The 26,016-nt window shown below is 45.7% G+C and overlaps 1 protein-coding gene across 2 annotated transcripts in view; it reads right to left on the bottom strand.

The window, feature by feature from the left end:
* Positions 1–26,016, bottom strand: part of FER (FER tyrosine kinase) — a 1,023,934-nt gene that overhangs the window by 631,345 nt on the left and 366,573 nt on the right. The window lies entirely within an intron of this gene.

Here is a 26,016-nt window from a genome sequence, read left to right as displayed (position 1 = left end):
AGCACAAAAAAAGAGTAGCTGTTTACTTAATTGCCTAAAAAGCGCTTTGAAGCTTAGCTCGTCATAGAAAGCGCTATTCAAAATAAAATGGCAACATAAAATGATAAAACTGCACTCATCTCTGCACTTCCATTCAGTGCCCAGCACATGGCGAGAAGCAGGAGAACCCCCATGAGTAACCAGGTGGCGAGCCCCCACGTCTACCCGCCCTCGATCCTCTGTGGACACTGTATGGGCTGCGCCGCTGGCACCATCGACCCCAAGTAAGGCCAGTAGGAGGCAGTCCTACTTACGTTACACCCAATACACAGTCCTAGTGCTTCGCCGGACTTGTGCACTTTGCCGAATACTGGAACCGTGTACACTGTGGGGGGGGGGCCTCGACCTGTACTCCCTGACAGTCACTGGATGTATGCACACGAGCTGTGCCTCTGGCCCGTGGAGAGCGGGGGCGTCCCTGGTCTATGCACACCCTGTTGACTCGGTGCAGAGCTCCGCTAGGCATATACTAACGTGCCTCGCCAGAACCAGGAGCAGGAACTGCGGCACAGGTGAGGCACATACAAGAATAAGGAGCCTATCCTGTGGCCCAGCAGCCGGGGCAGGGGTTGTGTCCCAAATGCAGGGAGTGTGTCCTGTGCCCAAGAGCCGGAAGAGAACGGTCTGTCCTGGCAGCGGTAACACCAGTCTGTACACAAGGAGCAGGACACTGACAGTGCTTCCGGGGTACTAGCTTTGCTGAGTGGTGGCTGTGCAGCACCTTGGCAGAAATAGCGTAGTTGTATAGCGCCTCGATGGGACTAGTTTTGCTGCATGGTGGCTGCGCAGCACCTCAGCAGAACTAGCCTATTTGTGTAGAGCCTCGACCCGACTAGCAATCCTGTGGGGTGGCTGTGCAGCGCCTCTGCAGGACTAGGTTAGTTATGTAACGCTTGGGAAGGGCTAGCTTTGCTGTTGAGTGGCTGTGTAGCACCTTGGCAAGGCTGGCTTTGCTGTGGGGTGGCTGTGCAGCGCCCCTGCTAGGCTAGCTTTGCTGTGGGATCACACCTAAAAAACAAGCCGGTATTGTAAAGGGATGGGGTTGTGAGTTCTAGACGGGACGAAGAAGAGGGGGGAAACAGAGGCAATTGGGGGGAGGGGTGGGAGGAATGTCCACAGGAGGGTGGGAATTAGGAAGCTGTTAGTGTTAATGTGTGTAGTTAGTAGAATGTGGAACGTTGGGGAGAGGATTCCGGGGCGGACAGCTGGGAAGATGAGGACAGGACTTTGTGGGGCTATGTGATATACCGGTGGCAATTTTACACAGTAACTGAGTTAATAAATATCTTACTTGCACCAGACATCCTCTTTTTATTGGCGTTGAGTGTGAGCCACTGGAAATGGAATGCAGACAAGTTTGCCAGTTGAGCAAGAGTTGAGAAGGGGGACGGGGTCTGAGTTCTTGATGAGACGGAAATTAATAGAACAGGAGAGCAGTTTGGAGGACTGGGGAAGAAATGTGGTACAGAGGGGAAAAGAGCGGGCGAGGCTTTAGTAGAAGACAGAGGTACGTGCAAATGAACTGAGGGAAACAGGGCGTGGGGACATCGGCAGAGACAGACATGGGGTGTGAAAAGGGAAGGAGAGCTCGTACTGAAACATCGAGCGTCGTCCGTGTATATAAAACTTGTGCACGTGACGGACTGTAAAGTGGATGGCGCGCGGAGTGTTGCAGGAAAGTATGTTGTGACTGCACTAGGAGAAACGCATTAAAGAAAATAGTGCTTAGAGACTAAATAAGAAATACCGTGTAACAACAGAAGTAAAACAAGACAAACCCGGCGGAGCGTGGCGCGCGCGCTTGGCGGGGGAGCGCATTCCAGGTGGGGGAGGGGACCCTTTGAAGTGCGATGCCAAACGGATTGCATGGCGGCACGATGCGCGTGATTGTGCGCGTGCTCGCCATGCAATCCGCTTTTCGGAGCACTTTTGGGAGCCCCTTACAATAGTCTCGCTTTGCGATCGCTTAGGCGATAGCAAGGCGAGATCTAAAAAGTGTTTCCACAATCAATACTTTGTTGCAAAAATGTCCTGGTCCATGAAGTATGCAACCTTCAAGCCAAAGGAGACCTAAGGGGCCGATTACGATGGTGGACGGACTCCCCGAGACGATGGCGGATGGACTTCAGTCCGTCCGCCATTGTCTCTGGGAGTGGGACCGCCCGCCTACAAGGTCGCAGTCCCACTGGGGCAATCACGACGCGACCCCCACCACAACGGTCGCACAACCTATTTTTTACATTGCGGCAGGTGTGTGTGCCCACCATTTGACCTATTTCTTAATAAATGTAGTTTTACCTGCTTTCATAGACATAGTGTCATGTTTAAATCTATTAAATTATTGAACGTGTGATTGTTAATTACAGGGACCTCTGTTCCTTTGCAATATCTATCCATTAGCACTCTGGTGCTAGCATATGGAGTTGAAAGACAATGTACTTTGCCCTCTCCTCTATTTTTACATAGTGACCAAGTCTAAATCTGTGACCACTAGTCTTACCTGTAAAACCAAACCCTTTAGTCATATATTTTCAGGAGTCTACTCTTTCATTCTAAACCGGGGTCAACCATCAAACTAATAGCAAGAAGTAAACCACATTGGTCTAACTTGGTCCTAAGAGCCAAAGCACGCTCAGCTGTTTAAAGAACCATCCCGTAAATCCCCCAAGAGATGACTTTTAAAATATGATAAAACTGCTGAAAATAATAACATTTTAGACACATATTTCAATTTCATACAGGGTCCAGTTTTCATGAAAGAGTAACAACTGTTAAAATGTACAGTTTCTAAAGATGCAAACTAAGGAGGTACTGCGATGGAAAGTGGTTTGCGAAGGAGCACACTTGGCCTAGTGTGGAAGTCAGGATTTCATTTACGGGTACAGAGTAACACAATCATTTCATGGATTTGTAGTTATGAAAAAAAAAGCATAATTAAGTCGAAACAAGCATTGGCAAAGATAAAAGGTCTGCCTTTTATGTACCAATAAAATGTAAACACAGACATTCACAAATGCGGTTTGAAAGCACTGTACGCACAAATTAAACCCTATCTTACTGGCTTTGCCAATACTAGGAAAAAGCAAAAAGAATGCTTTATGCTTGGAACGCATGTAGGAGTAGCATAGTTGAGTTTATTTTTCAGATTTGTTTAATATTCTCTGTGCATTCTAATGACAGCCCTTCTTGGAAGGCAGATTGATATATCAGCAGCTGATAGCATGAGATGGGAGAGTAATACAAGCCAAAAGCCACTCGGTGCATATTTTAAAAAATTGCTACAAATATGTAATCCAGACCTGTCAGACCAGACATAAGAAGGGTCGTTTACCTTACCTAACTAGTCCATTATTATGAAAAATTTACAGCAGGCATGTGTTAATATTGATGTATCCTGTCGCTCACAGACACTAATTTGTGGGGTCATTTAGAATTTGTAGAAAGCTGTAAAAACAATGAAATGTGTGGGAAGTGTTTTTAAACACATTTCAGCACATTTAACACTATTTTTGCATTAAGATAACTTTACTGCATTTTGGGCCTATCGGTACCAGAACGTTAAGTATGAGGTATGGTAAGGAGTTTCTAGGGAGCAGGAAAGGATAGCACTAACGGGCATTAAGGGGCTTTTAGGATTCAGGGAAAGGTAACGTTGAGGGGTAATTAGAGTTTTTAGGGTTCATAGATGGGTAGCAAAATAGGAAGTGAGGTGTTTGTAGGGTTCATGAACAGTAGCTTTAAGGGATTGGTAGGGTTCAGAGAAAGGTATCATTAAGAGTAGTGAGGGTTTTTAAGGTTTAGGTAAGGATAGTGTTAAGGAGCTAGTATGGGGTTTTTAATGGTCAGGGAAGGGTAGCATTACAGGGTAGTAACGGTTTAGGGTTGAGCAGCATTAAGTGGTAGAAAAAGGTTTTGAGGGTTCAAGGCAGGGCAGCGCTGAGGGATACCAAGTGGTTTGTAGGGTCCAGGAACGTGTAAAATTAACAGGTAGTAAGGGGATAATGTGAAGGGTTAGTAAGGAGTTTTTTTGGGTTCATGGAAGGGTACCAAAAAGATTTGTAAGGGTTTTAGGGTTCATAGATGGTCGCGTTAAGGGATAGTAATGGATTTTTTGGGTTAAGGGTAGAGTAGCTTTAAATTTACGGCAAACCTTTGAGGTCGCCCAATCATCTAAGTGACAGTTCCCAAATAGGGCACACATTAACCAACATCTTGGAAAGAGAAGGTGCATGCATGGGCTGTGCGCCAAGCCATCCCAGCTTGGTTTTGTACCTGTTCAAAAATGACTCTGAGCTGCCATAGGTTCCCTTAGCAAGGGATTGGCCCTCATCGCCCACCAATGTGTCGTGGATAGCCAATGGAAAAACAGCATCTGATGAGGAACCCAAGGGGGGCTGCTGAACAGAACAATGCATTCAGCACTTGAGAAGATACTGCTAGGACAATACAACCTTACGTCGACAGGCCCTAACCAAGGACACTACCCAAACTCGATGACCTCGAACCCAGTAAACATCTGGCCCCAGAGGGACTTGAACTTCATGTTCTCTGAAGTACGGAGAGGCGTCATTTTAAATGTGGAACAAAAAACGTACATAAAAGTTCATGTCTTTATCAGTACAATGTATGCTTCGGGTGTGCGTTGTCGGGTGAGAGATGGGGAAGACGGGACGGAGCACAATTATAATCATAGTAAACGCTTACGTACGGGCCTATTCATTCTAGGGGTGGGCGGAATTTGCGTAATCGCGTCACGCAAATCTCCGCGAAACGGTAAAAAACCTCCGCGAACACGCAGAAATTCCGCGAACACGCGGAATTGCTTGTTCGCGATGCTTTTTTCCTGTTCACAATCGCTGTTTGCGTGCTCGGGGAGAAATATCTCGCGAACACGCATTTTGAGAACGCGAACAAGCAAAAAATTTCGCGAAATTGCGGAAAGCAGACTTTAGGGCAATTTCGCGTTCTCCGCGGAACGCGAAATTACGCAAATTCCGCGAGCGGAACGGAATTTACCGCCCAGGCCTAATTCATTCATCATTATTTAAACGACATTTTTTATTAGGGCAGGTAATATAAACAGATTTCACATACACATTAGAGGAGACGTTTTTACAATACGAGAAAAATGTATTGAGTCTCCGGGTTTGAGACAACGAATGAAAAAAAGCAAAGCGACCCTCTACAGTTCTGTACAATGAAATTTCAACTTTTCTTAATTTACAATGGCAAAGCATTGAAGTGGGTAGTTCGGGAACACTGCCTTTTTTTGTTTGCAATGAGCTCCCCCTACTGGTTGATTCTAATACTTAGTTATTTTTAAAAGAAAATATATTACTTTGCCTATCAAACAGATCTGCCTACTGCCGACTAGGTTATTCTGCCCTTATCAGAATAAGATTTTCCTGCTTTCTTCAGAACTTCATCGAGTGCCATTAAATTGGGCGAAAGTAACTTATTACTTGCAGTGCTTGAAGTGGCAAACAGCAGCATTAAGCGCTATTTAGAAGCAAGTTGTTACTGTTATCACTCAAATATGTCTTTCAGACCAGGTTTTGACTCTGACTGTGCTTCAAAGAAGGAATCTGGAACAATGAAAATAAAATGGCAAGGAAAGTACAGTGCTCTATTGTAGTTGCATACATTTAACGAAAATAAAATAGCAAGGAAAGCACAGTGCTCTATTGTAGTTGCATACATTTAACGAAAATAAAATAGCAAGGAAAGTACAGTGCTCTATTGTAGTTGCATACATTTAACGAAAATAAAATAGCAAGGAAAGCACAGTGCTCTATTGTAGTTGCATACATTTAACGAAAATAAAATAGCAAGGAAAGTACAGTGCTCTATGGTAGTTGCATCCATTTAACGAAAATAAAATGGCAAGGAAAGTACAGTGCTCTATTGTAGTTGCATACATTTAACGAAAATAAAATAGCAAGGAAAGTACAGTGCTCTATTGTAGTTGCATACATTTAGTCAGTCAGTCAGAAAACTTTATTTCGGCTTTAGCCATAAAAGTACATAAAAAACATAATATTATTAAAAGTTGATACAACAATGGTCTAATAAAACTCATTCATCATTACATAGAATAAAAGCAGATAATAAGATACAGGTAAAAAGACCAAATTAACCTTAATGAGGTAGCAATTTTCTTCTAGTTAGCCACATTGAGAAAAGAAATTTGGCAATTACGGTAGCATATAGAGGAGAAGTGTCGTGCTTCAACAACCTATGGAGTTCCATGCAGTGTCTAGCCCCTATGTTCTTGGCTAGTTGGATTATCCATAATCTGCGCGGGGTAGTATATGCCGGGCAGAAAAAAACGACATGTACCTCAGTTTCTTCAAGGGTACCACAACCAGGGCAGGATTGCCGGACTGAGCCCAGCCACTTGTTTGTTCTCGAAAAGAGCGGGAGGGAGCCGTGCCTGAACTGTAAATATAGTTTTTTGGCCATGACTGGATGAATCAGGTCTATTACAGACTCAAATTTGTAACTAATTTTGGCCTCTAAAAATACAGAAGTCAGGTTTGTTGTAGTGGCAGATTGAATAAGGTGAGTCAAATTTCTTTCCTCCAGAATTTTTGCCAGAGATCTCTTAGAAAGAGAAGGGCATGCATACTCCGGAGAATGCCAGAGGTATTCTCTCCCTATCTCCCTTAATGATTTCTTTATATAGGCTAGCCAAGGGATAGCACCTGCCGTTGGGATCAACAAAATGGACTTCAGTTCCTCCTGAAAGTTTATCAGTTCAGGGGTACTCCATAGGCGGCGCCAATACATTAGTGGTCTGGAAGCCACCATATCCGTGATCTGATGGATGCCTAAGTCCATCCTAAGTGGCTGCATAGGAGTGCTTGTTGGGAGTGCAAGTATATTTCTAAAAAATTTGTTTTCTGACTTAAGTAAAATCGGGGAAGGGGTATGGCCCCATAGTTCTGCTCCATAAGCTGCAACACCCCGGGCCTGGGTCTTGTAAATCTCTACGAGTGGGCTAATCAGTTTGAGGTGGCTGTTTTTATGCATCTTAATAATGCCCCCGGTTATTTGGACAAGTTTCAGGTTTACTTTAGAGATCTGAGGTCCCCAAGTCATTTTGTTAGTAAGGGTCAAACCCAAGTAGTCAAATGTGGTGACCCGTTCTAAGGGCTGGCCGTCCAATTTAGGGGTAGGATGATTGGTAGGGTCTGCATGGAACACCATGTATTTAGTTTTGCTTACATTAATGACTAAGTTCCTTTTCCTGCAAAAGGATGCAAAGCCGTCCAGGACTCTTCCCATCCCCATAGGGGTCCTGGAGAGAAGCAAGGTGTCATCAGCAAACATTAATGCAGGGATTTTCCTACCCGCCAGCTTGGGGGCGTCAATGTCTCTTATAGTCAAAAGGTCCTCGACGAGCCCATTTAAGAATAAGGCAAAAAGTGTTGGGGCAAGGACACACCCCTGTCTTACTCCCTTTTCAACCCCAAATGGGGACGTAAGTTCACCCTTTAATCCAAACCTGACCCTAGCGAAGGTGTCTTTGTGGAGTCGCTCTAGTAAGGCGCAAAGATAAAGGGGTGCTCCCATCTCCTTTAGTAGGTCCCAAAGCTGGCTACGGTCCACCATATCGAAGGCAGACTTTAAGTCAACAAAGGTGAGATAAAGACTGCCCCCTTCTAGGATAATGGTTTTCCAGTGATCAGTTGCAGCCTAAACAATTGATCCACAGTTGACATCTTTGCTCTAAAGCCCACCTGTAAGGGAGTTAGTATGTTGGAGTCCTCCATCCAGGTCTGGAGTCTCCCTAGAAGGATACGAGCAAAGATCTTCTGGGCTACATCGATGAGGCTAATAGGCCTATAATTAGCCGGATCGAGTGGAGAGCCCTTTTTGTAAATTGGTATTATCTCTGCTCCGGCCCATGTAGATGGTAATGGCATTCCACTCAAGATTGCATTATAAAGGTCATAGAGATAAGGGACCCAAATATCAGGCTCGCTTTTAAACAGGTCTCCTGGGATCTTATCTAAGCCGGGGGCTTTATTGGGCAATACTTTGCTAAGAGCCACTCTAATCTCGCTAAAGGTGCACATCTCTGCCTGCCCAGGTATGGTGTGTGGGCTGGGAAAGAGGAAAGGGGGGTGATCGTTTACTGCTGGTGCATTAGAAGCGTATAGATCTTTAAAATGGCTACGCCAAATTTCTTCACCAAGGTTGGGTTGGAGTGCTTGGTTGGGGGCAGATGTTCCTGTCTTAACTAAATTCCAGAAGGATTTGAGGTCCCTATTCTTCAATGCAAAAGAGATCTCCTCCCATCTAGTAGTTTCCCAGTCTTTCTTTGCATCGTGAAGGGTTTTCTTATAGGAGGCCCTAGCTTCCTTAATTTCTAGCGTATTGCCATTCTTGAGAGTTGTCAAGAGCAGTGACTTTGCTTCCCTGCAGGATTTAATGAACCAAGATGGCTTCCCCCTGATTGGCGCTAGCTTGGTCCTGATAACTCGACTAAAGTGGGTCCCAAGGATGGCACAAAGTTCAATATGGGTGGATCCAATTAATTCTACGTTTACATAGCCCTCAGGAGTAGTAGAATCTCCCATTGTTTTCTCTAGGAGAGGATAGATCTCAGAGTACATTGCTCTGAGATCACTTTCGGATTGGACAATTTTCTCCCATCTAATTCTCCGTGCCCCATCAATAGTGGTCAACGGTAGAGCGATAAGAGGGTCATTGGGAATAGTAAGGGAGGTATTGAAACCCTCCATGGTTGCAACTAAGGGATTGTGGTCACTTTCGTGACGTTTAATGACTTCAAAAATCGAAGTCCTGGACCACAATCCCATACTAACCAAAATGTAGTCGATAATGGAGGATTGTCCATTTCTTTCGTAGGTTGGATTACCAGGGCTATCTAGGGGAAACCTGCCATTACATGCTCGTACTGAAAAGGCGAGTGTGAGTTGAGCGAGTTGGAGGACCAATGGCGTCCAGGCCTTTGTGGGATAGATATTGGGTGATGGTATATCCCAAACTTGATCCTCCTCCTGTGTTACTGACATGGTTAGGCCATTCAATGGCTCGAAGTGGCAATTGAAATCTCCACCGATAATAAGATGCTCAGGATTAGTAGTCGTACTCAAGAATGCCTCAAGGCTGGCCAGAGTGGGGGACAATTGACCATAGCTTACTGGGCGGGAGTATATGTTAATCAGGTTCAACTTACGCCTGCCCTGAAGAGACATATCTAGACACATAATATCCGGGGAATCAGTGCGGATTTGTTTAAAATCATATCCCAGATGTATTCGGACCCATATAATCATCCCTCCCGACGGTCTACCTTTCTTTGATTTTGCTGCGGGTTCCCAGAAGGTAGCAAACCCTACACGATGGCAGGGCCTCAGTGCCCAGGTCTCCTGTAATAGGCAGATGTCATATCCATCAATGAACTCCCCCCAATCTGGAAGTTCGAGCAGGCGTGTCAAACCTGCCACGTTCCAGGAAAGGATTTTCAACCCGGCGGTCTGATTGGTAGTGGGGTTACCGGAGAGGGTCATACAGGAGGTTATGCTGGTACCCAAGGGGGTAGCTGGACTATCTCTGTAAGTAACTCCTGATCTGGGGGAGTCAGTGGAGGAAAGAGGAGAAAGAATATTAATAACGTGGGGGAGGGAATATGAGGGAGCAACCAAACTCAGGATAGGCTCTATTGGTGGTATTACAGGAGGACCTTGGGGGAGACTAGGGGACAGTCAATCTATACAGTCCAGAGGACTGAACCTGTTGTAACAAGGAATATTGTATTGAAGCGAATGTGGCTCAACATCATGATTGCTGGTTTGGCAGAAGCCCATTCTTTGTCTGCCTAGTTGCACATTGGCTATGTCCCTCCCGTGGGTAAGCGATCCAAGGGGGTAAAAATAGGAGAGGGGGAAGGTATAAATTCCATTGGCAGTGTCCACCCAACCCCCCTTAAACACGTATTGTGAGACCCTTGGATCTTTGAACGTTACAACTATGCACTCTCCCCTCATGTTCTTCGTGCCCCGACCCACCCATGAGACTCTTCGAACCATTAAGATTTCCCCATTCAGAGTAGATGGCAAGGGTCTATGTTTATTCAACCAATGTATTGCCTTGAACTTCAGTGATAGATAAGATTTGACGCTGTCCTTCGGGAGTTCTGGTACACCTGATAAGACAACCACATATGGGCTACAATCAGGCGGAAGGTCGAGTCTCGGGAGGATCTTAATATTGGGGAGGGTATCAGGTCTGAGATTAATCAGAGGAAGGGTGGGAAGCTGAGTTAGGGGGCCTGCCAGGGTACCCGCTGTGGTGGAAACAATCGACTGGGGAGGGGGGGCAGGGGGGAGAGGTCTACCGTTCTCGCTAGGGACTGATTTACCTGTGTTATCAACTAAATTACACTGAGTGGTATTCACTGTGGGCCTTTTGCTCGGGGTGTTAGAGGAGAGTGAGATTAAATTATAACTAGTTGGTTTCGCTGTTGTAGGTTCTACAGGAACGGTGTCAAATTGGATCCTTTCAACTAATGAAGCTAGCTTGGATTCTATAGCAGAAAGGCGCCTAACTAGAGGAGACAACCTTCCGTCAATTACATCAGCCAGTTTATCCCCAAAATTACTGGGGAGCAGCTCCCCCGTAGTTTCCTCTCTAGTTATCATGGGGGTAGATCGTTTAGCAGGGTCCTGTATCAAAATAGATTGTGTATCTGAACTTCGGGTAGGGGCATTATGGGCTGGATTGGATGCTAGTGTTCTTGGTTTTTTTTTTGAGGGATGAGTCATTGTAGCACCCTCTCTTTTCTTGGCCTTTGTGACTGGGGGGTTTGACCCAGTGATTTTCCTTCTGACAGATCGGTCTACCATTGACCTAGTTTTGGGGCAATTGACAGTAGGTGAAGGAGCGTGGATGTCATCCTGGGTAGACCCAGAGAGAAACGAATCAGCTAGGGTGACGTCGTCGAGAGACGGAGGGTCCCTTATCAATGCTTCAGCTGTATGACCACTTGTTAGGGGAGGCTCGGGGTTAACGGGTGGGGGGGAGGGAGCAAGCGCAATGGGTCCCAATGAAGATCTTTTCCCTAGTAGTGGATCATGGGATAATCTTCTTTCAGTTGCGGCAATCTCATAGGCCAAGACATTGCTCGCACGAGTTATAAAGTTGTCCAGGGTCCCCATAACGTTGCACCCTTTTGAGCCCGCCCGCAAGAATCCAGTTGCCATATTGTTTAACTTACTCGGAATATCAACCAGGGGTGGGACCAGCCCAGCCTCGATCAGTCTCGAACGGCCTCAAACGGCCCGCTCTTTGCCCGGTCTTCGCCCCGGTGAGCGTCCCGTGCGCGTCCCGCTAGCGCGGGTGGGAAGGTATCTATTTAGGAGTGGCAATGTCTATTGGGGGGGGGGGAGGAGCCGAGAAGAGCTTCCAGGTGCGCCCAGTGATGTCCGCCGACTGCACCCTGGTCCTCGCAGTCCCGGCAATCAGGCTCCCCCTGCGTCCAGCACCCAATCAGCAGCAACTTCCCCGCGAGTCTGGGGATTCAGGATCTGCACAGCTCGTAGTCCGGTAAGTGTAGAGTCTGCGCCCACGAGCGGCTCCCGCGAAGCGGGGGCCGCGAGGCGTTTTATGGTGGAGGGAGGCGGGGCAGAGAAGAGCTTCCAGGTGCGCCCAGTGATGTCCGCTGACTGCACCCTGGTCCTCGCAGTCCCGGCAATCAGGCTCCCCCTGCGTCCAGCACCCAATCAGCAGCAACTTCCCCGCGAGTCTGGGGATTCAGGATCTGCACAGCTCGTAGTCCGGTAAGTGTAGAGTCTGCGCCCACGAGCGGCACCCCTACATACATTTAACGAAAATAAAATGGCAAGGAAAGTACAGTGCTCTATTGTAGTTGCATACATTTAACGAAAATAAAATAGCAAGGAAAGTACAGTGCTCTATTGTAGTTGCATACATTTAACGAAAATAAAATGGCAAGTAAAGTACAGTGCTCTATTGTAGTAGCATATATTTAGCACAAAGGGTGTACTAGTCATGTGTGCTATATCAATAGTGTTGCCAAGTCGTGTGCGGGGCCCAGAGCTGTGCTCTCTTGTCTTGAAGCTGTGACTGCACCATGGATTGTGTGAAGCACAATGAGTGAAATATATAACACTTAGGGCCTGATTACGAGTTTGGCGTGAGGGTGGCACACCACCGCCCTGCTCCTGCACCGTCAAACTCGACCACCGGCCACCCACCAGATTACGAGTTCTCTCGCTGTCTGGCAGGCAGTCCTTTGAAGTTCCCATGGTGGTGTCTTTGAAAATGGCACAACCAAGGGAATGCTAGAGCCCTTTCCTGCATGCCATGGACTGAAAGTCCATGGCGTGCAGGAAAGGGGGCGCATGCACAGAAGGAGGCTCACCATGTGTCCCCTTGCATGCACCTAAAAGGCCAAGAGGCAACTAAGGGTTCTGTAGGGCCCCCTCTATTTCCTCACGGCCAGCATTTCATGGTGTAAAGACCACAATAAAAACCTTCCGATGAGGAAAACTCGTATTATGCTTGACTGCCGCAGCGGCACTGCCAGCATATTGCACGTCTCTGACCGCGTAATTAGGCCCTTAGCATTAAAGAGGCAACTGTAGAGGATGCAGAGGAAGTGCATCAATGTATTGTGCCCTGATTAAATTATAGCTGTGTGTGTGGTTGCGGCGACCATCCTTGCAGTGGATTTAGGCAGTGCAGGTTGGAGAGGGTGTGTCTATGTGTGAGACAGAAAATGAGAAGGCAAGGAAGAGAACAACAGAGAAGGATCAAGAGTACTGTGCCTTACAACCTTCTGTTAATCTTGAGTGGTATTTTCTGCTCCTAATGGCATCATCTTGAGAAGAACCGAGCCCTTGCTGCCTTCCTGAATTCCAAGAGGCCTTGGATGTTTCTCAAGTTTGTTGGGAGACAGTTCCAAAGGGTTGCTGCCTCCATGAAACATCAGGTTCTATAGACTTCTTTCTCCTTGTATGGAGGAATGATCAGTTGGGTGTCAAAGGAAGCGGAGTGTTCTCAATTTCACTTGGACGACATATGGGTCATGGCATGGTAGGCCACATGGTGGCTGGCTATGCTATGAGAAGCCAGTGGAGTGCAGATGAGATTTGTTCACGAGGATAGGAATGCAGAATTTGTCTTTCTGCTACTTTCTATATTCTTTGCAGGTTTTGAAGCAGAGAAAGTGTGGCATCCAGGAAGGGTCTGTTTGCAAAGTCAACCCACATTGGTATCGTAGCCTGGAACATCTGTGGGAAACCTAGATGCAGGGAGATTTGTCACTGGGCTTGCATTATGTAGAAGGCACTACTTGTTCTTTGCGGACCAGAAATATTTTGGAGTTGTGACCCATTCCCTGATTTCTTTCTTAGTCCAATGTCTTTGGTAGTCTTGATGAGATCCTACAGCAGGTAAAAGTAGGTGTTGAAAATGATTGGTGAGATGACAGCCTTGAGGTACACGAGAGTCGATGCTAAAAATAGGTAATGTGAAAGAGGGCCATAAGGAAAAAGCTGGATCTGTTGGAGAGTGAAGAGGACATTCAGTCAAAAATGGTTCCCTCAATGCCAAATTCGAGCCTCACTGATAGTGAATGGTGCAATGTGTCAAATCTGCATACAGATCCAGTAGCAGAATTGCGCTCACCCCGTTTCTGTTCAGCATGGGTCTTGGACCACCTCAAAAGGAAATCAAAGTGGGTTGTGTGCCTCTACCAGGGAAAAGGCCAGTTTGTCAATCTCAAACCAGGTTGCTTTCTTCTAAGAAATCAAAGATTTGACTGTAAACATCTCTTTCAATTAGTGCTCTTAGGAACAAACCATTCAAGGTTGTTCTATAAATGGAGACAGTGGGTCATTCTTCATGAGGGCATTTGTAGGACATCATGGGGCCTAAGGAGGAAGTGTACGATGACAGGGAGTTGGTGACTCTAGTTATACTTGGTAATGGGAACCAATGAAAGTAGGAAGTTCTTGAAAGCTTGGGCTGAGAAGACGCCTGTTGGAGAGCTTGCAGGGAGGCAGGCTGTAAGTTGGTCATAAAACGGAGATAATCAAGAGTTAAGTGAAGGATGCCATAGTCTATCAGCCAATTAAATCTTCATCTTAGCTTCGTTGGGCTTGATGGCAGGCATCTTGTTCCCAATGTTTTGTTTCACGAGTTTTGTTTTAGCTAGAACTTGGGCTGTAATGGATTCACGGAAAGCTCAAAACTCTGTAAAATTAGCAATAACGGACTCTAGTATGCAACTGTCAACTGTCCATCTCTTGTAGTCGCGCAAGTTTTTTTAGGTTTGTCTTATGAACGCCAAATCCTATTAACATCTTTTTTTTTTTTAAGTATTTATACAGGGGATTCTTTGGAATTGGAAGTGTTATTTTCTTTTTTGTACCATTCAACTCCTTGGTAGGACTTTTTGTGTTGGAGATGCCCTTAGAATAATGCAGTCTATTTTGCCTGCCTAAATTTACATAAGCAGAATGCCCAGAGTCACTGGAGACGGATGTTTTGTGCAGATTGCTGTACTTCGTTTCGCCATTAATTCCAGTTATTTTTATTTCCATCTTTATCCCTTTGTTGAGACATGGGGTCTTCTGTCGATGTTTGGAAAACTGGATGTCCTGAGAGGAATGAGTTTGAAGAACGTTTTTGGAGAGCCGATTCACTTTGCTATGTGGGATGATATCACTGACAGATGTAGGCTGGTGGCAGGGGAATCTATTCTGTTCCACTGTACATAGAGGTGGAGGTCAATGTTGCTGCAATAGTTGTCAGAGCGATCGGTATTACTGAGGGGGGATATTAGAAAGGAAAACAAGAGGAGGAGAAAAGGGAGGAACAGCAGTGGAGAGTAATGCAGAATCTGGCAAGTTAAATGCAGGGGTGAGTCTGAGGGACTATTGGAAGAGGTGAACTGGGGAAGAAAGTGGAGGAAAAATATGCAAGCAGGGCTGGGCAAGAAGTTTGCGAGGGTAGTAGGATTAAGCGGGGTTCATGACAGAGGGTAATGGAGAGGGTAAGAGGTGCAGAGTAGTTAATGGGCAACATATGATTATATGATCGGCAGGGTAGGAATAAGGCAGTGGGGTTGGGGTGGGCCAAAATGTTTAGCTTAGAGGGTAAACATAAGGGAGAGCCAATTTAACATGTTAAGGAAGGTTGCCATCAGAGTGGAGAGGAGGCAATCAAAAGGAGGATGAAAGGGTGAGGAGCCAGGGTAGGAGAACAAAGATATAAGGGTAGGTATGATGTTATAGGGGATAGGTCAGGCATTCGTTTGAGGATTGGGGAGAGGAGCAAGAATAGGTTCATGTTAGAAATGGGATTTCTGGTTGGCTAGGGCTTGCGCCTAAGCCAGGCAGAAACCACCACTCTAGTCAGGGCAAGGGAGTTACATGCTGAAGATAACCCCTGCCCAACTCCTTGGTACGACCAGTCAGGCTTATCCCACAGGCAATGTGTAAAGCGTTTGCGAGACAGACAGACAGACATACAGACAGATACACACACAACTCCCCACAAGGTTATATAAAAAATAACCTTTGTATTATCCAAAACATATTAGAATCATAATCACACAATATACACTGTGCCAAGTTGGCAATATTCACAGGGGATTATATACATAACAGGGCTAATCGGGGCACTGTCAGAACCATCACAAGCACAAGTAGTAGAAATAAAACACACCCAGTTACTACTGGTACAATAATGACCTCAGCATTATATCTAGCAACATAAATGCATTATGTCTGCATCACAGTAGGCATAAAACACATTAGGCCCAAGCCTCATAATCACCCTCTGTAGGCATCACATTAGCATAAACACATTATGCATAAAGACCATGGGCATAAATCACATTTGGCAACTATCATATAAGGCATAAACACAGTATGCAATTTTGTAGAGCCTGGCGCTCTACCAATATCACCAAACTGACCCCAGGCCAACTGGCCTTCTCTGGAGCTCAAATGCCCTTTGTCCAAAATGTCAGGGCATACTCCAGGGCTTTCCAATTAGTCCTCTGGCTGCCAAAAAGCAGCGAAGACAATGTGCACCATGCACTGGTGACAGGGGGTGCAGCTCACCCATTCCTCATCAGTAAAGAATCTGACCCAAGTTACAGCTGCCCGCAACCTCGCGGTGCAGCTGGGAAGACCGGCACCAAAAAGTGCCTAGGGAGCCCCACCTTCCCAGGGCTCCGCTCTCTCCAAAAATGCCCCCTTTATCAAATGAGGCCTCCTACTGGCCAAGAAAGAAATCAGCCAGCTGTGACAGCTGCCCTCGCTCAGGTGGTGCAGCTGTGACCCAAAGAGCTCAGCGCTGGCCCTCACAATGCCCAACTTGAACCCCCACTCACAGGGGCCTTCGTCCTCGTGCCACTAGGGGGGAAGGCACTGACAATGTGCCTCGGCAGCCACTCACTCACCGGGGTCTCCTTTGCTGGGTGAATCCGCGAGACACCGTCCTGTGGGGGACACCAATCTCACTCCTGCAGCTACCGGAGCATGCGAGGCTCCAACTCCGTGAATCCTCCCTCGATTAGGCTTCCACAATGCCTGACTTCCGGGACTCTCATGCAGTCATCGGAGCCCGCGAGGCTCCAGTCTTCTCTCTCGGGGTCTGGCAAGCCTATGAGGCTCTGTCTCGACTTGGCCAACTCCGTGGGGCTCTCTTTAGCTCACGGGAGCTCTGCCCAGGACCAGGCTACAATGGAATGACTTAAGAAGCAACACGCGAGGCTTCAGCGTCGTCTCTCCTGCCAGCCCCGCCTACAACCAGGCAAGTCCCGCCGGACTTCCGGTTTTGCCGTTCTCGGCGACGGTTTCACTCCGGGGGACACCACAACGCGGGGTAGGCTCCCACTTTGCTTTTGAGACACACAAAATGTGGGGTGGGATCCCGCTCCCTTTCTGGAAGCATTAAAACTGCAGGGTGGGCTCCTGCTTCACCCTGGATGGCACAGCATGCGGGGTAGGCTCCAGCTCCACTTCCAAGGACCACCCGGGAATCCCCACGCCGGGATTCCCTCCGGACGTTTCGCAGCTCAGCGCTGCATACCCCATGCGCTCCTTTTGTGCTGGAGCAGCAGGCACAAGGTACAGCGCTCACGAAGCGCTAGAATCAGAATCTAGGGAGCAAGGCTGGGCCCAGGCAGTTACGCATTCAGCCCTTAAAAAACAATAGTAGTAGCAGACTACCGAAATACGTAATTAGTATATTGAAATTGAAAACCGAATCAGCTCTCTTGAGGACTCCTAAAGCATCTTAACAAAAGACATTGAAACATTAAAATCCAAAACAGTCTCTTCAAAGAGAAATAGATGAACTGGAGACTGCAACAGAAGAGGGAACCTTCAGATTCTTGAACTAGCCGAGGGGGTGGGAGGGCTCGGCTGGCTCCTGTTCCACCTTCATAGAGTTGTCGTTTCCTAGAATAACTAGTATCAAATCTCCTAAAGATCTGGAGTTGGAGAGAGAGTATCGGTGGCCTGCTTCGAGGTCTCCACACATGGGACGTCCAAGCCACATAGTTTGCAAACCGCTACACTACCAGCATGTGGAAAAGATCCTGGAATACCGGAGGAAAAATATTGTTTTGAGCGGCAATAGAATCAATATTCCTCAGGGCTTTTCAAGACCCACAGATGACATCTGAAAGGGCTTCTTAGCTCTACCCCAGAGACTGAAAACAGAATCAGAATCCGTTCTCCTTTGTGGGCCCAGCGAGGTTTTGTCTCAGTGCAGAGGGATCAATACACATCTTCAAAGACCACAGAGAGTTACTGAAATTTCGAGATGAGGCTGAAATTTACACCCCTTTACAGAAAGCGAGCTCCTAGACACTGAAACGCTAATGTATCTTTGTATGGTATAGATATGGTATAGACATTGTATGGATATGTCCAAAATGTTTTTCCTAATCTGGACTATTTCTAAGTTGTCGGGTCAATACTCAAGTGACTTGTTCCTTCTGACACTAATCTAACACTCATACCACAGTTTATCATTCCATGTCAGTATTCTACCATTCTGACTCCTTAGATAAAAGAGCCTTCTGCCTCTCGCTCACTACATGCATTACACATGGCCCTAACTTACTCTGGTAGGGTTCTCTTTACACTGCTCTTTCTAAGAGCCCTTTTGGACCCAAGACAGTTAATGTCTCACTAATCCTGGTGGGACGCGGTCTCCTTACATCCTCTTTCAGGACATCACCTTATACAACACTGGCTCCTGACTAACAGCTCGCTAACAAAATGCAGACATCCACCCGGCCACCTGTATACCCATTCGTATGACTATCACAGCGAACTCCACCATCTTAACTTTCATTTATGAAGGGAAGACACCTTGCACTCAGTAACCTGTACATCAGTTCCGTGGCTGGTAGAGTTATAGTACGTTCTCTCTTCCACTGCCAATCACCTAGAGATTACATTATGCTAAATGACCACTAATCATCTGCTTGGTTATTTTAACACTCAGCAAAAGCTACAACTTCCTTGTTATCACCACGCTTGTTGAGTACATTTTGGGGGGGAGGGTGGGGGGAGAGGGAGGAGTTTGGGATCTGTTTGAGATTTCTGAGGTTTTTTTCTCTTATTGTTATTTCTTTCCTCTTATTACTCTATGTTTATAGTATTGCTACTTTCTTGTTTATTACTTGAAGCTTCTCCCGCCAAAATCATCACAAGCGATCCGCTGAAGGCTACTAACTTATTGAATCCCCTAAATCTATTACTTCCAATATCATGGCCCTATATATTTTCAGTTCCTTACTGGGACAATCCCCTATTAGGATTTGACTGCTATGGTATTATCAATTCTGACACCTTAAAATGGCATGTGGTACCTCAGCCCTAAATGTAATCTGCCTGAACACAAAAGTTAAATCACTCTGTGAAGAGGAAAAAAAATCTAGACTATTCTCGAAAACTCGATGGGGACATCATCTTACTGCAAGAATGCAAACTTAACCAAAACATTGCCCTTTCCCTTCGACATAACGATTTATCTGATGTTGAATGTTCGCCAGTTATAGCCTTTAAAAAAATGGGGTAATAACCTTCATTTCTCACATCTAAGACTCCATTTCTCTCTTCAACTACAGGCACTGATGAAAGGTGGATTATATCAAAATTATCTAAAACTGGAATAGAATTTTATGTGGCTAATGTATCTGTCTCTAATGGTGAGGACCCTCTGCTCTGGTCTAACCTGACAAAATCTTCAAACTATTACCGACAATCATTAGTCCCACTAGCGGGCGACTTAAACCTTATATCTGACCCTACTATTGATATGGATTCTATCTGTAGAGACCAACCTACCCTAAAAAATGTATGGAGCCTACACCACGCGGATACAACAGTTTATACATTCTATTCTTCTCAAGCCCTCATTCTTCATACTCATGCATCAATTACATTATGATCTCGGTAAACTATACCCCTAACATTGATCCTCATGAATAAAAAGCATGAATATAATAAGATCGTAAGTACAAGAAAAGGGATTTGGAATAAACAAAAAAGCTTGAAAATGTGTAAAGCTTAGAAAGTGGGAACAAAACTATCACCTTGATTAAAGACAATAACAAACACATACATACAAATTCCAATAAGATCTCAGGCACTTTTAAGGACTTTTAGGAGATCATCTACTCCTCTAGCACAAAGGTAACAGAAATTCAGTGCAAAAAACTCACAACAAATGCCCCCCTCCCTCAGTGAAGGCGACGAACTGGAAATTAATTCCCTTATCAACATCCACCGAAAAAAACTGACACCATCAAATCCCTTAAGACCGGTAAAGCTCTGGGCCAGATAAGCCCAATATTGTAAGAGATTCGGCAATATCTTTAGTGAGTCTATCCTCCAACTGTATACCCACTTTGCAGACTCCAGTAAGGTGAGTGGTATTCCTTGTGAAGCCATAACTACAGTCATAAAGGCAAAGATCTTCTCACTAAGAACTACAGACCGATATCCATGACCAACATAGATTGCGAATTTTTTTTAGCCAACAGGCCCCAACATTATATGTCTAAACTAATGTTTCCCAAGTGGGATTTCAGAAAAAACGCCTTTCCATCGACAAAACTAGATTACTCTGTCACACATGTGATAAAGCCCAGACTCTCTCCACCCCCACGGTTGCCATCACTTTAGACGGCAAAAAAACATATGATAAAGTAGATTGGACTTACCTCAAAGCAGGCCTACAGAAATGTAACCTTGGCACATCGTAATTAGAAAGGCAATAGCTTTATACTCAAAGCCCAGTGCTAAAGTAGGCAAAATACACACAATTGATGGACGGAATGCAGAACAAATCAAAACATTGACCCCCAGCCAAGAGATCTGGGTTAAATCCATCATTCTTTTGCTCACCATGCCACCCCAGTTTAGACATGGCTATATGCAATTCAGTCTTGACCCAGTGCCTCATGGGAACAGTCCAGCCCGAACTGACAAGCCAGGTCCTCCCTGGACCGGAAACAAGCATCCTAGGACCGGATTCGGGGTTTCACCCCTCTTCTGCCAGGATAGCTTGATTCCAGTGGCACAGTGAACCCAGGACTCATGTCTGAGCATACCTGGCACACTTAGGGCGAGAAAGCAAAAGACACACAATTGATGGACGGAATGCAGAACAAATCAAAACATTCACCCCCAGTCAAGAGATCTGGGTTAAATCCATCATTCTTTTGCTCACCATGCCACCCCAGTTTAGACCTGGCTATATGCAAATCAGTTTTGAAACCCCGAAACCGGTCTTAGGATGCTTGTTTCCAGTCCAGGGAGGACCTGGCTTGGCAGTTCGGGCTGGACTGTTCCCATTGGGCGCAGGGTCAAGACTGATTTGCATATGGCTGGGTCCAAACTGGAATGGCATGGTGAGCTAAAAAAACGATGGATTTAGGCCCAGATCTCTGTACTGAGGTGAATGTATGACATTGTTCTGCATTCTGTCCATCAATAGTTCTTTTTGCATTTGTCACCCTGAGTGGGACGGGTATGCTCAGACGTGAGTCTCGTGCTCTCCATGCCTCTGGAATCAAGCTTTCCTGGCTGAAGAGGGGTGAATCCCCCGAAACCGGTCTTAGGATGCTTGTTTCCAGTCCAGGGAGGACCTGGCTTGGCAGTTCGGGCTGGACTGTTCCCATTGGGCGCAGGGTCAAGACTGATTTGCATATGGCTGGGTCCAAACTGGAATGGCATGGCGAGCTAAAAACACGATGGATTTAGGCCCAGATCTCTGTACTGAGGTGAATGTATGACATTGTTCTGCATTCTGTCCATCAATAGTTCTTTTTGCATTTGTCACCCTGAGTGGGATGGGTATGCTCAGACGTGAGTCTCGTGCTCTCCATGCCTCTGGAATCAAGCTATCCTGGCTGAAGAGGGGTGAATCCCCCGAAACCGGTCTTAGGATGCTTGTTTCCAGTCCAGGGAGGACCTGGCTTGGCAGTTCGGGCTGGACTGTTCCCATTGGGCGCAGGGTCAAGACTGATTTGCATATGGCTGGGTCCAAACTGGAATGGCATGGTGAGCAAAAAAACGATGGATTTAGGCCCAGATCTCTGTACTGGGGTGAATGTATGACATTGCTCTGCATTCTGTCCAGCAATAGTTCTTTTTGCAGTGCTAAAGTAGGAGCAGGAGTAATAGCTTCTAGTACTTTTCCACTTAAGCAAGGCACCCAACAAGGTTGCCCCGTCTCCATCTCCATTGCTGTTTATTTTGGAGCCCCTTCTGTACAATATTAGGACTGACGAAAATATCAAAGGAATACAATTTAAAAATCTGATGGTCAAGACAGAGTATTCTGATAATACCTTGATTGTAACTTAAGAAGCGATTCAATCCATCCAAGTGCTAAGGAAGAAAATGGAGGTATTTCAGAATATTGGGATATACCCTTAACAAAGGTAAGTCAGAAGTAACACTGCTAAACAACATAGGATCCAAGGATTTATTGGGCAATACAGGGCTCGCCTGGCAACCACGCCATTTAAAATATCTAGGCCTGGAGTTCTCTAATAACCTTATTGACATCTTTAAACAAGTTTCTACTGTGGTGGGGTAGAGTCAAAACAGTGAAAATTATAACACCTATTGTTAACTACGTGCTTAGGATGTTACCTTTAACACTGTCTAATTAGTTCTTAAACAAACTAGACTACCTTATTAACAAATTACTGTGGAAAAACAAAAAGCCGAATCTTCTTAAAGAAACTAAGACTTTCGGAGGAACTAGGTGGAGTTTACTTAACTAACCTCAGAACATATCAAACAGCGTTCCTATTCGAACGGTGGATTCACTGGCTAATTCTCAGAGAAGAATACCGACCTCTATGGCTAGAAATAGAAAACTAAATTCTCTCCATTGGAAACCTTATTTAATTTCTAAGTATGAGTAAGGTCGCTCTCCCACATCAGAAATATATCTTAATTACATCAGAACAGCTATATTGAAGGTGAATTATCTTCTGGATAATAAAAACCGCAACTCTAATTAGACCTCTATTTGAGATAGCCACAAAATCAGGCTGGACAGCCAATCACTTTACTGGCCTGACTGGGCTTATTGGGGCCTTTTCGCCATTAACCAGATAGGGACTGAACAAAAACCCTCTTTCCTTTGCTAATGCCTATGCCTAAAAGCATGTATACACAAAATGACGTTTGATGATAAAGAACATACATTTCCAATTTTGGCTCAAATCCTCTCTAGATCTGGACATGAAGTATCCAAAATCTAGAAACATCTACAACTTAAGTCGTCTAAAATACTAAAGAGAGTACACAATAAATGGATAAGTAACGGCCTAGGAATTACAGATCTCTCGACTTGGACGATGATCTGGAAATCTCCATTCACACACAAGATCACCCAGGTCCTGGCACAAATGGACCACATCTCGGTTACACACACAAACTTAAACAATATTCCGCTGGTTGGAACTGCAATGATAACAGTGGTGATTCACCACATATGCTCTTATACTGCCATACCCTTTCAACCTTCTGGAACAATATCTTTGAATTTATTAAATCACTCTTTCAAATTCAGCCAAAGGAAAAATGTACATACTTTCTCACAGGTCCTCTTGACACACGCATCACTCACAAAAGAGATGGGCATTTGTTAGCTCTCCTACTTACCCTAGCTTTTAACTGGAAAAATACTCCCAACCTTAACATTGCCACTAGGAAAAATTGGATTTAGGGGTGCAGATAACCTCTCTCTACAGGCCTCTCCCTGGAAAGTCAGTTCCGACACAATGGAAAATGTCATGGCTAGTATGAAACCACCCTGAATCAAATTAAGATGTGCCTGGCTCAAGTGGGGGGGCATCTGTAGGGAATTGCCATAATGGTCCCCCATAATTGGCTCTTACCTCCCAGCCTTCGGTTTAACCCTGAATAAGCGGCCTTGATGTTTAGTCACTTGTTTCAGCTATCTACCCATTTGATGTACCTTTGCTCCAGTAAGCTTGTTGATCTTATTTCTCTTATATTGTTACGGAGTGTGCATGGCTTAATTAATATTCACTTTCACGATTAGACTCACTTTACTGTGTTCAGTTTACATCCTACAGTCATTTTCCTATGCTGTTTTACAAAACTCAATAAAGATGTTTGAATATAAATAGTATATTGATATCAATCATGAACACTTCAAGTGAAGGAGAAAAAATGAAAAAACGTAGCCTTCTCTGCTGTTTTTGCTAGCGAGCCCCTACTCTGAATCAGCAAGGCAACGGAATGAAAATATCTCTACTTTACATATAGCTACCCACGGAATAATCTTATTCACTGCATTAGTCATTCAACTAAAAATAGGCACCATCACGTTTCCCTCTGAGAGCAAAATGTTTCCACCGAGATGGCTTCTGATTTTAAGCCTGTTAAAGTCTGACAATTAACCATGGAAAACGCATGGAGTTACCCAACTGCATCCCTTTGCCATAACACGTTTGCCACGTAGGATCATTAATACGGTTAACAAATATTTTACAGGATCTAAAATAAGCTGAACAAAACCCCACACATCAAGAAGCACGTAGAGTAACTTTCCCATTATAAAATATAAGCTGTATTAACAGTCACACAAGTCTATAAAATTGGCATACACTGCTGGAACATCCAGGGTCTAGAGGATCCAGTAAGCTGCATTTTTTAGATCGTGCTCGACATAGATCTTGGATTCATGGCAATTCCTCTTCACATATGCTTATGCTGAACCTGGAGGCTTTTTGCGGGAACTGAGGGCCAAGTAGAAAGCGAATCTGTTATCTGAGGTGTAGGACAGTAGTATCTGCTTCTTATGGTTACCCCCACTTTTGCTGATGCCTCACTGTTTTTGGACTAGTCTGACTGGGATCCTGCTATCCAGGACCCCAGTCTATCTGCTTTCTCCCTTAAATTGCTATGTATGTACTTTAGGTACACTCCAGATTGGATACTGGGGTACACCATGTACTCAGGGCATAGGTACCCCAGAGGCCTCCCATGGGCTGAAGCGTGTATTATGCTACCCATGAGAGGCCATTCAAAATGTCACAACAGGCCTGTTACAGCAGCCTGTGTAAGCTGGTGCTTGCACCACTTACTTAGATATAGGTTCACTATATCTATCTAAATCACTACACTTAAAAACCTATCAGTCACCCCTATCGCAGGCCTTATCAATCCTGAAGGCAGGGTGGTGGGTTTTACGTGAGAGGGTGCCCCTGCTCGAGCAGAGCCCCTCTGCAGCCTTCGGAGACCATTCCCCTTGGTTGTCTCTGATGCAGCCAGACATACATGTCTAAGTGCATTATAACCTCGCGGTAAATGCTAACTTTAAAACGGCTGCTTAGAAACATGTCGTGTTTGGTGTCAAACACCTAGGAATCATACCTCCACACCAGTAACTGGTGTGGGAGGTATGATTCCACCCTTCCAAAGGGACATGTGTGGGTCCCCGGTATACCCGGTACCAGCTTTCTCGACCCAGGGCGCTGCCAGCCACAGACATGATTCTGCTCTCCTGCTGCTGAGCCAAGCTTGAGCAGAGGAAGGCATGACAATAGGCATCCTGTCACTGGGAGGTGTGACCACCTCCCAGACAGGTTTTAGTGTATTGGGGCTGGGTGGGTGTCTCTGGCACATTCGGTGTCCCTGTGCATAGTCCAGCTCAAACAGGTTCTGGGAGCCATTGGCTCCTGCTCTGGTGCAAAACTGGACAAAGGACATGGGTGTAGCCACCCCTCTGTCCTGGCCCTCCCCTCGGAGGGTCGCCTGAATCTGCCCAACCCTTTCCCGTGGGTATAAAGTGGGATAACTGGCTACAGGACTTTGGATTTTACCTGTACAAGATTCTGCTAAGAAGAAACCAAGTACTTCAACTGTCTGCACGACGCGGGACGTCTGAATAATCTCCCTTGGATTAAAGGAGTTACTCCCCTGCAGAAGCAGGCACCTAAGCGCATCTGACCAGTTTGCTTCTCCCGAGCTCCTGAGGACTCCGAAGATTTCAGCAATACAGGAGGTGGGTTTCTGAAGGTCTCTGAGGTTGATCTGACCTCTCAGCAATTCTGAGACCAGTATCCCTCGTGGGGGCCGTGTAACCCGAACCCCTGTGTACCGCGTACATTTGCAAATGCATATGCTTGTTGGCGATTTCTGAGCTTGTGCATTGGACTCCGAGCAGTCCTGACCCAGAGTAGTGTTTGCACCGAAGATATCCGGCCTCCTCACCCAGAGTGCTCCGTGGGCTGGTGCTTTACAAGCCTGCTTGAGGTCTCCTCATGACTCTTGGTCCGTTGGCCTGAGTGTCCTGGTGAGGGTCACCTTGTTTGTTCTTGGGCTTCCCTGGTTCCTCCAGACGTGCCCTGACTCCCCATTGCTTGGAAAGTCCCCTGTACCTTGCTGGTTCATACCG

This window comes from Triturus cristatus, chromosome 2_1 (assembly GCF_964204655.1).
Source record: "Triturus cristatus chromosome 2_1, aTriCri1.1, whole genome shotgun sequence".
NCBI lineage: Eukaryota > Metazoa > Chordata > Amphibia > Caudata > Salamandridae > Triturus > Triturus cristatus.
The sequence above is the reverse complement of the archived record's forward strand: the minus strand, read 5'-3'. Positions and strand labels throughout refer to the sequence as shown.